The 14,650-nt window shown below is 42.1% G+C and overlaps 1 long non-coding RNA gene across 1 annotated transcript; it reads right to left on the bottom strand.

Annotated features, from left to right (window-relative positions):
* Positions 1-6,772: 6,772 nt before the first annotated feature.
* LOC123643471 lies at positions 6,773-13,462 on the bottom strand. Its single transcript, XR_006736802.1, has 3 exons — positions 13,234-13,462; positions 7,899-7,995; positions 6,773-6,933 (listed from the first exon to the last, which is right to left on the bottom strand). It is a non-coding gene; the product is annotated as an uncharacterized LOC123643471 (long non-coding RNA).
* Positions 13,463-14,650: the final 1,188 nt, after the last annotated feature.

Consider the following 14,650-nt stretch of genomic DNA (forward strand, 5'->3'; position numbering starts at 1 on the left):
CGCTCCGCTGGGTCGTGTGTCTCCTGCTGAACTGGGACCTTCTCGAGGGCGCAGGAACGCTGACTGGGGCTCTGCACCTGCCACGGGCAGCACAGGCCATCCTAGGCCGTGGGCACCAAACTAACGGATGGAAGAATGAGAGAAAAAGGAATAACTGAGTGACTGTCCTGCTAGCTCATTGCCAGGGCCCGTGTGCACTGTCTCCTCACGTAAGAGAGAGAAGTTCTGTCCCAGAAAACCCCATCTCTTCCCCATCACCACACCGTACAGGAGAGTCAGGCTGTGTTTCTCTACACTCTCACGACACTCAATGCTTCCAGAACACTTGGCTTCTGACACCCAGATGTGTGGATGTCTTCTCACATCAACTAATTCTCCAATTCTTTGTGGACAACTGGGTGTCTTCCAGTTCAGTTCAATTCTGACGCGACCTGACTTGAGATAGCACAGCCCCCACTGGTTAGGGCTGGTCCCACAAGACTGTCCCCAGCTCAGATGCCAACTGCAAGTCCCAGGTTGTCACCTGCACTTCTTACCAAGCCACTGTAAGTGGGAGGTTCCCACAACCCCCTCCTTGGGTTCTAGCATTCCCTAGAACTGCTCACAGAACTCAGGGAAACACTTACTTAAGTTTACCAGCTTATTTTAAAGGCTATTACAAAGGATCCACTGAACGGCCAGATGGAGATGTACGCGGGCAAGGTTTGGAAGAATGGTGAGTACCGGAGCTTCTGTCCCCCCAGAGTTTGGGGTGTGCCACCCTCCTGGCACGTTGGATGTGTTCTTATTCTCCAGTGTGGAAGCCCTCTGAACCCTGCATTTTAGGGATTTTTACAGAAGCTTCATCAAGTAGGCATGGGCAGTTATTAACTCAATCTTCAGCCCTTTCCTCCCCAGAGCATGGGGGTGGGCTGAAAGCTCCAAGCTTCTACCCATGGCTTGGTCTTCCTGGTGGCTCCTTCCTACCCAAGGAGCCCACCACGAGTTGCCTCATTAAAACAAAAGATGCTTCTATCACCCAGGACTTTAGGAGCTCTGTGCCAGGAGCCAGAACAGAAACCAAATACATGTATTTCTTACTGTAAATTACAGTATCAGACCCATACAATCCTTTAATCTTTAGACCCTTTCTCAACTTCTTCTCAGGTAATTAACTTCATGAAAAGATTCACTGAAAACATTAGCCACCAACCACTGCAAAACATTATGGGTGATCCCTGAAGCCCCCAGAAAATATCCATTGCCTTAAGTTGCACCTCCCCGGAGCATTCCTAGAACAGGGATTCCACATGTCTACAAAAAAGGAGAGAAAGCAACCTATATCCATCAAATTACAGGTTATGTTTCTTACTAAGATATGCACATTCTTAACACTGAAGAAAATATGAAAAGCCTGGGAATGTGAAGTGACCTCTGTAAAATAAAATGTTCTTTTTATTTTGTACATTTTGTATTTTTTAAGCCAACAACTCTTCATTTTCTGTACAGAATCTTTTTTTTTTAGCATAATGTCTTTGTAATTTTTTTTTTCATTTTGCAGGAACTAAGTCTCTAATTCTACCTTCTCCACAGATCTTGGTTTATTGTTAAAAATAAATGCCTTTCTTTAAAGTAACCTCCCACCTTTTGTGCTGTGCTTGGAAAAAGAAAGAAGAAAGTTGGCTATAAAGAAAACAATGACTTCGGCCGGCATGAGGTGGGAATGATTTAAAATGCTTCCACTCAATTGAGAAGAAAACCTATGGCCCCTTAAAGCTGAACTCTCGGAACCGACACTGCACATAATTGGCATCAGTGTGAATACCACATGCAGCAAAATGAGGAAATGTCACCAGCTTGTCCTTCTTCAGTGAGGAAATGCTTACCTTTCTGTCGCAAGGGCTTGAAAAGGACCTGCTCGGAGAAAAGCAACCTTTTCTCCATTCTCTTATTTGCAAGTTTCATTTCCCTACACCCCCATGGAAAGGAAGCCCCAAATCAGAAAAAGGCTTGGGACAGTATTGCCCCTGCCATTCCTGTCTAAATGTCCCTCTGTGAAATACCAGAGGACACCTCCAGGATCAGTGAGAGCGTCGCCCAGCACTGAGCGCACAGCGTGGGGCGCGGGGCGAGCAAGTGAGAGCTGGTGAAGTCGGGTCACCCTGGAGTGTTTGCTTTGGCCAGGACAAAGCACTATGACAGTTCCCTGAGTGACAGTCAAAACTTTAAAATCCATGAGGCACCTCAGGATTCCGGTGGGCATGTGAGGAGGGTGGCTTGGGAAGCAGACTTCCCAGGTTCAATTCTGTCTTGCTAGTTCCCAGATAAAACACAGAATTCCGGTGAAATTTGAATTTCACATAAACAAGAATATTGCACAAGATGTGCTGCACAGTCAGCCCGCCCTCTCTGCGGGTTCCACATCTCTGGCTTCAACCAACTGGGAATATTTGGGGAAAAAAAACAAACACTAAGAACACAATAAAAAATAACACAAGTTTAAAAATACAGTATAATATTTACAGCATAATTATTTACAGAACAGTTACATTGTATTGGGTATTATAAGTAATCCAGAGATGATTTACAGTATCCAGGAGGATGCGTGCAGGTTCTCCACAAATACTGTGCATTTTTATGTCAAGGACTTGTGCATACACAGATTTTGGAATTGGGGGATGGGTGGGAGGTTTGGGAGAGGCTGTCATGGAACCAATCCCCCATGGATACCAAGGGACCACTGTGCTAGAAAGTTCTATATTGTTATAAAAGTTATATGGCTAAATCTGGCAACACTAATTTTTCCACTTATTTTCTATGTGACATTAACCTCTCCATGTCTTGATTTTCTTACAGGGATAATATGCCCAAATAGAGATATAATAATAATAATAATAATGTCCTCTTTAGAGGATTGTTACAAAGATCAAATGACTCAATATCTGTAAAGTACCAGAATACCACCTGGCACATCATAAATACTACCTAGATGTTTGTTAACAAAAATGTAAAATGTATTTGGAAAAAATAAAACTCTGGGGCCAGACCAGCCAAGTGGAGACCGAAGCTTTACAAATTAATGCATCTTTGTCTCACAGTCTTAAAAGACTGACAGATGTATCAGCACACCAGGGCAGGACCCAGCTTAAAACCAACAAGCACCAGTGGAGCTGAGCGCTTTGGAGCTGGTGCTATGGGGCTATAGACAGAGTCACTGATCCATCTACGTCCTCCCATGGCCCTGCCAATAGTGCTTTGTCCTGGTTGACAGCAAAGCCCCTCAGCGTTGGTTCATGTGGAGGAAAACGGGGAGAGTTGGTCTAGAAAGGTGCTTGAATCTGAGGTTTAAATTTTTAGGGGTGAAAGTGGAAATAGAGGGGAAGTCTATGACTTATACTCATGTCCATGGGTGGAAATAACCTTTACTGTGAGTAATTCTGGTGGATGTGGGAATGGGGACACTGGAGGTGCCCAGCAAAGGGCACAGAAATGCAGAGTTCGCTAATATCACAGGTTTGCTCAAGGCCACACCTTGCTCTTCTTCCCCTCAAAGTCCTCATGCCCCGCCCAGGGCCGAGCTCCAGCTGCCCAGATGCTCTGTGCTGTGAAATAAAATTGGTAAACTCCAAAGCACACGCCTTCTGTGCCTGAGGCAGAATGCCCCCCCACCCCCGCCACTGGAAATGTATCTGTAAAGAGACCCCCTGCTAACCCGTTGTCAGTTCTCAACTGCCTCATTTCCTGCCTCTGTGTCAACGTGTTCTCTGTTCCGAATACTCCAGCAAGGGAGAGCGTCCTCTGCACTCCAGTAGGTGCATAACAAGCCTGTCTCATCTAAACCTCTCTGAATCTGAAATACGTTTATCTCCCATTATTCCAGGGGCCCCAAGACCCACAAAGGTTAAGTGACTTGTTCACAGTCACATGACTAGTGACTGAGGCAGATGCCACCCAAGTCTCGGGGACTCCAGAAGCCAAGCTCGTCCTACCCCACCAGGCACATTTTCCCAGCTTGCTGCCTGACTCCACAGAACATTCATCCCAACCCCTCATTCCCTTGTCCGCATTCCCTGCCTTCTAGCTTCAGCAGCGCCACTGTTAGTTTCTGTTATTCGCAGATACTCGCTGCGAGCGATTTCTCTAGGAAAACACCCTGTCTGCACCATGATAAGGTGCTTGTACCAAAAGCTTGCTATTTGCCTTTTCACCTTTCTTTGTGTTTTGACAGCGGGTATTTTTTCCAAGCCCCACTTTACTGCTGGTATTAACAACAACCTATTTTTAGAAAATTACTTCTTAGGGTTCTTCTGATGCACCAGAAGCTGCCCCTCTCAAGTGTGATTTCCATTATACAATCTTGCTAGCAGATATGAGAGAGCAGGAGATAGTGGTTTAAAGTGCCAGCGAGAAGCCTTTAATTGAGCAAAAAAGGAGTTTTGGATGCACTCCTCAAATATGGGGTCCAGAAAACAAGACGCAGGAGCATTTGCAAAGAATAAAACAAAAAGCCAAATTGGTTACTCCTGGGCAGCGACTGAGCAGGAGAATCTCAGTTCTGCAGAGGAATGAGGAGTGCAAATGTGCCCTAAACAAATAGCCAGAAGTTGTTTCTGGAGACCAAGATAAGCTGGCATTTCCAGTCTTCCAGATGAGCAAATGAAAGCAAGAATTCGGGAAATGGTTTTAATGAGGAGGTGGGGTGATAGGAGCATTAGTAGGTGTTAATTTAGCTATTTTTAGATTTGTTTCTCTTCTATTTTTATCTCACTTCATTAGTGAGAAGGCTTGTGATGATACAAACTATAAAATCATACGATATAAATTAGAAAGGACAGAGCGTTACTGGTGTCACACTGAGGTGCTGATAAATACTAGTCTGAGTGAAGGAACGCACGGGGCTGGGCTGGAACAGGAGGGGAGGCCGTGCGGTGGCCTGGACTGGAGGCTGGCCAGCCGCAGGGAGGCAGTCGCAAACACCACGCGCTGACACGGTTCCTGGCAATCTGGCTGCAGTTTTTGGAAGGCCGATGTGGAAGGAGAAGCAGGACCCCGGAATCTAGTGCTGAGTCTGCTGCTGACCACTGTGGGGTCTGGGGATGTCCTCTCAGGGTCTCCGTTTCTTCTCACGTTGCAGGAGGCTCCTGTGACCCTGGCATCGGATCATCCTCCCGTCAGGGGTGGCCTGGAGCACCTTAGAAATCTCTGTCGAATGAGTACTCTCCGCCCATTTCAGGGCCGAACACGCTGATGGAACTATTTCAAAGGATTTGCTTCTCCCCTCCCCAGAGTCCAGGGATCTCCACCGCAGGAGGGGCAGGCCAAGGACCCACACCGCTCTCACGGGGCTGGCACTTGGGACGTGTCCCCGATGCCATATGCATTGTGGCTCTTCCGCAGGAGCTGGTATTTCCAAAGTGACATGGGAAAAGGGCACTAGGACACAGACACTGGAGTCACAGAGTGCTCTTCTGTGATGTGGGGGCCGGGGGCCACGGGAAAATGCATCTTTTTATATAGTCACCTGAGTTCCTGATTCCTTTAAGACTATTCTCCAACACCAGCCAAATAACTTCTTAAATGGGATGACAGGGCCACCTAATGCCCACTAGTATTAATGCCTTCCTTGTTTTGAGGGGCCGCCCCTCATTCAGTGGGTAAGAGAGTATCCTAGAGAGAGGTGCCTCACTGTAGAATAGATGAGTGTGTAGGAATGCGCACTCTCTGATCGCACATTCTGAGGACAAACTCAGAGACGTGTTCTTCTGGGAAAACTTTTGGTTTGGAGACTACATTTATGCATACAAACAACTTCTTGATATACACACATCTGAAGGGAAAGCATTTCCTAATAAATGATTAACAACACTCGAAGCTAACTATTCAACATGAATGCCAAAGAGCTAGGCTTCTTTTCTGTATTTGCCAGAAGAGCTTTAGCTATCTAAAAATGAAATAAAAACAAACAAGGTTGTCAATTCAACTAAGAAAAATATTTGAATGGTATATTTCCCCAGGTTTTTCTCAAATCCGCTTTCTAAATTTCTCAAGCCACGCACACGACACTATTTGGTGACAGGAAGCACTCCAGCAGGAGCGAGCCTTCGGATCCTCTTGGAAATGGGTGTGTAGCCATAACGGGATAAAACTCTCTCTCTCCCTCTCTCTCTCTCCACCCCCAGCCCCTTCCCCTCCTGTATATACTCTCAACTCACAGTAATACGAGGAGAATCTGGGAATCGTGTTGAGGGAATGTGTAACAGATCAGTTCTCTTACAAATTCTCTAGGAGTCTTTTGTGCAAGCAGCCTCTGCGGGCAACGCTAGGTGAGCGAAGGAAGACTTGCCCACGGTGGCAACATTCTTACTAAACTGTGGCAGAGCCAGTAGGAAGTGGGGGCAAGGAGGAAGGGCAAGGAGCTGTGCATTTAGACAGGGACAGACAGAAAGGACTACCCTACGCAGAACGTCTTCAATCTGCTGCCAGGCAGATGGAGGCGCAGGACGGTAAAGAGCTGTGACTTAAAGACTGGCGAGTATGGGATGCACATAGGTCAAAACTTCAAGGACAATATTGGACATTCTAGGCACTACATGTACGTGACGTGATTTAGTGGTCACACAAGACAAACTCACATTGTGTACTCACTATACACACACACACATAGACACAGAGATATTAATATGTGTAGGTGTACATACATGTGTATGTATTCATAATTTCATAATTAAGGCACACAGCTTGTAGAAATTTTTTAAATACTGAACAATATATGAAAATGAAAATCTCCTGTCATGCCACCATTCTAAGCTATCTCTCAGTAGCCTTTTGGCTTCTTTCCCTGTGTAGTTAGATAATAGAAAAACGGACTTACCAAGACAGAGCGAGCAGGTGCTGGCTAGCTCAGTGGATAGAGCGTGAGACTCTTAAAAAGATAGAGTCTGACAGGTAGATAGCCTGATAGAAATAATTTAAAGAGTTCAAAATATAGATGTATAACATATGTTATAAATGTACACAAACACAATAACATATAAGTTAAAAATCATGCTGTAGCCACAATTATATTAATATATTCTACTTTTTTACATTTATCATATTATGCATTTTTTCTTGCCATTAAATATTCTTGGAAATAGAATTCTTAAAGGCTAATTGTATTTCTAAATATGGATGTAATTTGTTTAACTACTACCCCATTGTGGATCATTTTTCTTGTTCCCATTTTTTGTTATGATAAATAATATTTAATGAATATCTTTGTACAAAGTAACTTACTAAATATTTGCCATGTGGCAGATATTTACATGAAGAAAGTCATTTCAATCTGACATAAAGCATTATGCTATATCGCTTCACACATTTTTGTGAGTATATCTAACAATTTCCTTATGATATACTCCACGAATTTGCATAACTGCATAAGATTATATAAACATTTTAAGTCATCTGAAGCATAAGGTAAAACTTGCCCCCAGAAAGACTGCACCCATAGGCACATCCTCCAGGGAAGGAAGATATCTGTGTGGACACACTCTCATCAATATAGCACACAATTATTTTAGCTTTTCAAATTGGATAGAACAAATATGACTTTCTTAAGCTTAATTGCCATTTGTTTTTCTTCCTTGTAAAGCATCTTTCCCCTTTTTAAGAACAGGGTCTCACATTCCATAACACCTAGATTGAATTCTGGTGCCTTTATTACTAGCTCGGTGACTTTTACCAACACAATTAAATTCTCTGTGGCTCAGTTTCTTCATTTGCAAAATGGTTATAATAATACATCCTTCATAGGAGCACTGTGAAGGTGTCATGCACTGACGCTCATAAAGTGCATAGAACACTGCCCTGTGTGTGGTGCGAGCTCATAAATGCCGGTGCCATTCGCACTCAGGTGGGGAAGCACGCTGCCTACGTACCGCTCGCCGTCACGAGGTGGAGCGTCCTTTCCACACCTAGTGCGTTACATGATCCTCTCGGGGCCCCAAGAGGTGAACACGGCAGATAATGGTTTGACTGGAATGAGAAAAAGAAAACTCAGAAGGTCAAAATATCTTGCAGCTTCGTGACAGTACTGAGATTGAAACACAGGTCTCCTGGGGCTGTGTTTCCCACAACAGAAACTAGAAAAGTTGGATTATACACGTACACACACACACACACACACACACACACACACACATATTTCTAAATCCTTATTTGAATATGTCAGAGAGCTACAAAGTCAGAGAGGAGTTTTACAGCCAAGGTTTCAAAGGAGGATGTCAGTAAAAGCGAGCCCAATACTCGGCACCTTTCTCCCCTTGAGGGATTGCCAATTGTAAAAATAGGGCAGAGCAGCTGGGGCCTGAATGCCGGCTCTGCCCAAGCCAGCAGGCTGAGGACACCTAAACTGGAGATCAGAGCCAGCCAAGGACCAGATTGTCTGGCAAACAGCACGGCTTTTGATTAGGTGTTGTAAGAGCAACACCCTTGGAATAACGAAGAATTGGAAATTGACATGAACCCCAAATTTTAATCATCTTAGTCTCTAATTAGATTAAGGAATTTTTCCCCCAGCCAGCTGCTTGCCAGGGCAAACACAGATCTTCTATGAATAAAGATAACATTATTAAGAGCTTCAAATTATCTTTAAACATTTTCAAATACAAGATCTAGCCTTAAAACAAAAATTATGATGCATATGAGAATACCACACTTGACTAAAACAACACAGACGCTAGACACAGGACAAGAAATCCAGTATACTGGAGTGTGTGGTTCAGGAAATTATAAAACTAACAAACTACATCAAGCTTCAGGTTGATAAATATAAATGTTATGGACCGAATGGGACTGCCCAAGATTCATATGTTGAAACTCTCACCCCCAGTGTGATCGTATTAGGAGGTGGGACCTTTGGGGGGCAATCGGGTTTCTATGAGGTCATGGGGGTGGGGCCCCCACAATGGAATCAGTGTCCTCATGAAGGAAAAACCCAAAGCTGCTTCCTGTCCAGTAGGAGCACACAGGGAGAAGGTGGCCAGCTGCAAGCCAGGAGGAGAGTGTCACCAGGAGCCAAACCTGCGGGCACCTTCATCTCAGACCTTTTAGCCTCTAAAACTGTGAGAAATAAATGTCTCTTGCTTAAGGAGCATTTTGTTACAGCAGCTTGAACTGACTAAGGCAATGAAGAAAAGCCAGGGCACATCATAGAACGAGGCTAGTGCAAGCTAAGGCTAAGAGGGTGAGATACGTGATCTTCAAAGAGTAACCGTAACGTTGGGTGTAGTTTTTTGGTGGAGAGTAGGAAAGTCAGAAGACAATGGAACGCGGGACCATATGTTTAAGTTATGGGGGCAGAGGAAGGAGAAAGAATCACCATATAGGAATTCTATACCTAGCAAAATATCCTTGAGACAAAAGGTGAAATAAAGACATTTTTATCAAACATAAAAAGATAATTTATCATCAGTAGATATGTACTAAAGTGCTTCAGGCCAAATGAAAATTATGTCTGAAGTTCAGATATTCAGGATAGATGGAAAAATTGTAAATAGGTAGATAAATTTAAATAAATAATGAGGGTATAAAGTGATAATGATGAAAAATATAGAGAATATTAAAATACTCTAAAACAATGGCACAAATGGTAAGAGAGGATGAATGGAGTTAAAGTGTTCTAAGATTACCACATTATTAAGAAAGTGGTAAAAGAAAATATTATATTTTAATGTATGAAGAGTACATGTTGTAATAACTGGCCTAGCCACCCCAAGGGCCAGGCCTCAGTGCTGGGGTTTCCAACGCTGGGTAAGATCTGTCGGTTTCAGAGCCTGAGTTAGAGACGAGCAGAGTTCGCAGCTGCCAGAAGCAACTAGGGAAACTTGAGCGTCCAGGACGCTGAGGGCGACTCACCTCTCAATAGCTCGTCCCGTCCTCCCTGCTTCTGCTAATAGCAAGTCCCGGCAGCACATGCCGCCCACTTCCCTGCGTGAGCTGCACAGACACAGGAGCTTGTCAGTGGGAGTGTCAACTCCAGGGACGATCCCCAAAGCAGGAATTATCTAGTATTTATAGGAAGCCACAAGTTTGGATAAATAAAAGCAAATTTACAAACAAAAGAATTCAATCCAGGTAAACAAAGTAAATAGAGAAAATTGAACAGGACAATATTCTCAGAACCATAGGAGAAATAATCATAACCATAAGTCTATGAGAAATCATGAAAATTTAAATTATGTTTACTAAACAAAAAGAATACCTGGATGGAGAGTAGAATAAACACAGCTGAAAGCAAATAATGAACTAGATGCCTGAAGATGCCCCTGCACATAGCACACGTGGCGAAAATATGAAAAGTATGTAAAGACACATAGCAAAAATGAAAATAAACCAGAAGTTACAAGGTCCATCTAATGGAAGATTGAAAGGAATGAATAGAAAGAAATCACCAAAGAAAGAAATGCTGACAGCTCCACATCTGACAAGGACCGGAAAGCCAAACAAGCTTGCTTATTAAAAGCATGCAAAAATCTTGGATTAAATATAATAAAAAATAGTAGTTAAAATGCCACATATTCTTGCAAAAGTGAAAGCAAAGCCCCGGAGCCCAAACTGAGCAGGGTACTATAAGGCCACTCACATGTGGCCGCCTCAGCTCCTGCATTCTCTGTAACACGGGCAGCGGGTGGGAAAGGCCACGCCGGAGAAGGCTGTGGGGTAGCCCGAGAGGGAATCTGGGGCTGGGAGACTAGCATCAGACAAGCCCTTCGAATGGCTTTTGGTGCACTGATGGGTGGACTACAGAAATCTCATCCCCTTACAATGGAAACAAACAAACAAAAAAAATCCATCTCAAACTGGACCGAAGATGGAAAAGAGTATCTCTTCTGAGCTTTTTAAATCCTCCATCAATTTCGTACCCCTTCATGCTACAGTGCTACCATAAATGAAGGGAACTTAATTGTAAGCGGTCCTTGCTTAATAGCAGTGTAGAGCAACTAGCAGAAGCAACACAATTATCCCTAGTGGAAGCCAGTCTTTACCGAACTTACAACAACCTTATGTAATCTCAAATTTGTCAGTGTGTGAGTATGCGTGTGTGTGTTTAAGCAAGTCACCATAAATATACATCAGCAGAAAAAACTGCCCCAAATTTCAGATAGTAGAGTTATCAAGCCAGAACATAAAACAAGTATGTGTTAAATAATTAAAGAAATTTAAAGAAAATTAAAAAGTGAGAAAGAAAAAAGATGTCCAAAAATATCAGCCAAATACAACAGCACACCAACCAGAATAACTCACATTATATAAAAAGTAGCAAAATCAGATTTGGTGACAATGTGGCATTATTAGTGTTTATAAATTGGTGCCTTTTGGAAGTATAATATTAATACATACGTAAGCAAAATATACACCAGTTCTTTGACCATGATTCTATTTTGCTCCTAGCTATATACCCTACAGAAACGTGCAAAGTATGCAGCAGATGACAAGGACGAGACTCACTTTTCATAATGGCCCCAGTCAGGAACAAATTCAATGCCCTCCACCAGTAGAAGGCATGAGGACGTTGTGGTGTAACCATTCGTAAGAATACGGCAATGAGGCCGGGCGCGGTGGCTCACGCCTGTAATCCTAGCCCTCTGGGAGGCCGAGGCAGGAGGATCGCTCGAGGTCAGGAGTTTGAGAATACAGCAATGAAAAATAATGATACATTCATAAGTGCAATGACACAACGAATCTCATAAAGATAATACTGACTGAAGGAAGACAGACTCTAAGGAGTGAATACTGCATTGATTCTATTTATTTGAAATTGAGAAACAGGCAAAAGTATTCAATTGTGTTAGAAAGGAGGAGAGTGGTTACCACGGGAAGGGGGTGGGCAATGCCTGGGAGGGACCACCAGCAGCGGCCTGGGACATTCTTCATTACCTATTTATAAAATCTGGAACTGTTTTTTATTAGTTATGGGCTTAATCTGTAAAAATGCCTATTGTGTTACATTTCAACTAAGAGACTACCAGGAAGATTTTAAACACAACTAAATAGAACTACTTCAAACAGTACATTAGATACAATAAAGAATAAGTTAGAAAACAAAAATAAATGTAAAGATTTTTTCTGGAGTGAAACACAATGAGACAAGATGATGAAAACTATGAGAGGTTAAAATGAAAGGAACACAGGAAAAGAATATCTAACACAGAGTTCTGCATGAAGAAAATATAGAAAATACAGGGGGGGTGCAATACTCATAAGGACAATTAAACACCCAAGTCATCAGATTCAGGACAAATCAATCCCAAGGAAGATGTATAATAATAAGCTTACATCTATATGCTCTGTGTGTTATACATAGAGGAACAACAGGCTACACCATATAGCCTAGGTGTGTAGTAGGCTACACCACCCACGTTTGTGTAAGTACCTGCTAGGATGTTCATACAAGGATGAAATCGCCTAAGGGCACATTTCTCAGAACATATCCCCATCGTTAAGTGATACATGATTGCATTCGATATTTTTAAAAATTTGATGGTTTGAATTGATGCAGAAAATGCATTAGATAAAATTTAAAACAAAGTAATGGCTAAAAGCAAATAACTTTCAGCGAATTAGGCATATAAGGACCACCCTAAATTGTGTAGAGTATATCTATCAAATACTTATATTCTAGTACTATATATATACATTTCATTAGAAATTTTAGCCAGTACTTTGAGATATCCAGTTAGCTACCTGGCTAGCTAGTTAGTACGTGTGTGCTTGTGTGTAGTAAGCACAGTGTGACATACAGATTACATAATATGTATAGTAGCATGTATTACAAAACACAATTATATAGCTATATATGAAAAAAGAAATAAAAATATAATTATAAGATTATAAGTTAGTGTATATGTAAAACACAAGAGAATATACATACAAATTATTAGAATTATTATTTTTTAGAAGTTCAAAAAGAGTGATGTCAGCAAAGTGGCAGAATGGGCACCTCCCAACTCCTGTCCCTCCACAGGAGCATCAAAACATGAGCAAAACCTGTCCAGAACTCTGGCCGTCCGTGAAGGGTTCATGGAGCAAAGTGAAGGATGGATGGAGAAAAAGGCAAGTCAAAATGGTAGGAAGAGCTGTGGTGCTATTATTTGCCTTTGCCCCATCCTCCCCGCCCCCCCGGCTCAGTACTGGTCTCGAAGACCCCAGCCGGCCTTCCCAGGGCGGCAGGCTGGACCCCAGCTACACAGGTGGCAGAGGGACCTCACTCACGGTTTGTTGTGCTTGTCTGTTCCGACCTGTCTCAGGCTTGCCTGAAGGACACAAGGAGCTTGTGTCTGTTTCACTTAACATAACTTTAAATAAACTGGACTCTGACACTTGGCAGGGCAGAAATAACTTTCTCGTGCCCAGCTTAACCCACAGCCATCCCCTCCGCAGCCGGGACTAGCCCGAGGCCTACGGCAAGGTGAGACGACCCTCCACCTCAGTCGTGCTCGTACATCAGTCTTGTTTAGGTGAAACATGATACCACATGTTAATTTTAGAAACAGCCAGTAATATGCATACTTCATTTAGGCTAGTTATAAACAGCCACAGCTGTGCTTTCCCACTCTGAGCACCAGTGTCCTTATTGCGGAGCCAGGAAGGAAGGATCCTGTCCGATACCCCCACCAATACTCAGAGGAGGCACTGACTTCGGCCCTGTGGTGGCAACAGGCTCATTCTTGCTCCATATAATCTGTGATAAAAAGCTTAAATGTAATTTAATTTAATTTAATGATATTTCTGGGTTTAAAATTATTTTACTATTTGTTTTCTATTTTGCCTATATATTCTATAATCCCTTTTCATCTTCTCCTGCCTTCTTTTGAATCTATCAAATAATATTTTAATCATTCAATTTGTCTATCATCTTCTTATAAATTATTTTACTCTAGTTTCAGTGGTTACATGGATTCTTTGAGTTATTAAAGTATAGTATAAATGAGTTCTTTGTAGGTGTTTTAGACAGCATAAATACTTTAAAACAATTTAATTATGCTAAATTCCCACACTCAAATTTGGCATTATTATTTTTATGTATTTTGATTCTATGTTGACATTAAGGTCTACAGGACATTGTTTTTATAGTCAATATAAATTTAGAGCTACCTCCCTTATATATACTATTCCCAATGCTATATATTCACTTCCATGTTTCCACACCTCCATTTACAATTCTTTCTCTCCTGCCAAACAACTTCCTCTAGAATTTCTTTTTTTTTACGCCTCATTCACTTTTATTTCCTTAACACTCTCCCAATACTACACACATATTCGATGCCCTAGTGAATAAGCCCTTGCTTTTAATGAAGATCTCCTAGTTATAAATTTTCTACTTTTGTTTGCCTGAAGATGTACTTATTTTACCTTTATTTTTGGAAGATATTTTTGTTCAATATAAAATTATATATTGGCATTTAGTTCATATTATCTCTTTAAAAATGGTGTTCCATGTCCCTGGCTTCAACAATTTCTATTGAGAAGACAGCTATAAGTCTTGCTGTTGTTCTATAGAGATAATACTTTATTTTCTCTGTTTTACTTAAAATTATCTCATTGACTGTGGATTTTGGAAGTTTTACTCTGATGTGTCTAGTTTTATATGCTTTTGCATTTATTCTGCTTGGAGCTTGTAAATCTTCTT

This window comes from Lemur catta, chromosome 8, assembly GCF_020740605.2.
Source record: "Lemur catta isolate mLemCat1 chromosome 8, mLemCat1.pri, whole genome shotgun sequence".
Lineage (NCBI taxonomy): Eukaryota > Metazoa > Chordata > Mammalia > Primates > Lemuridae > Lemur > Lemur catta.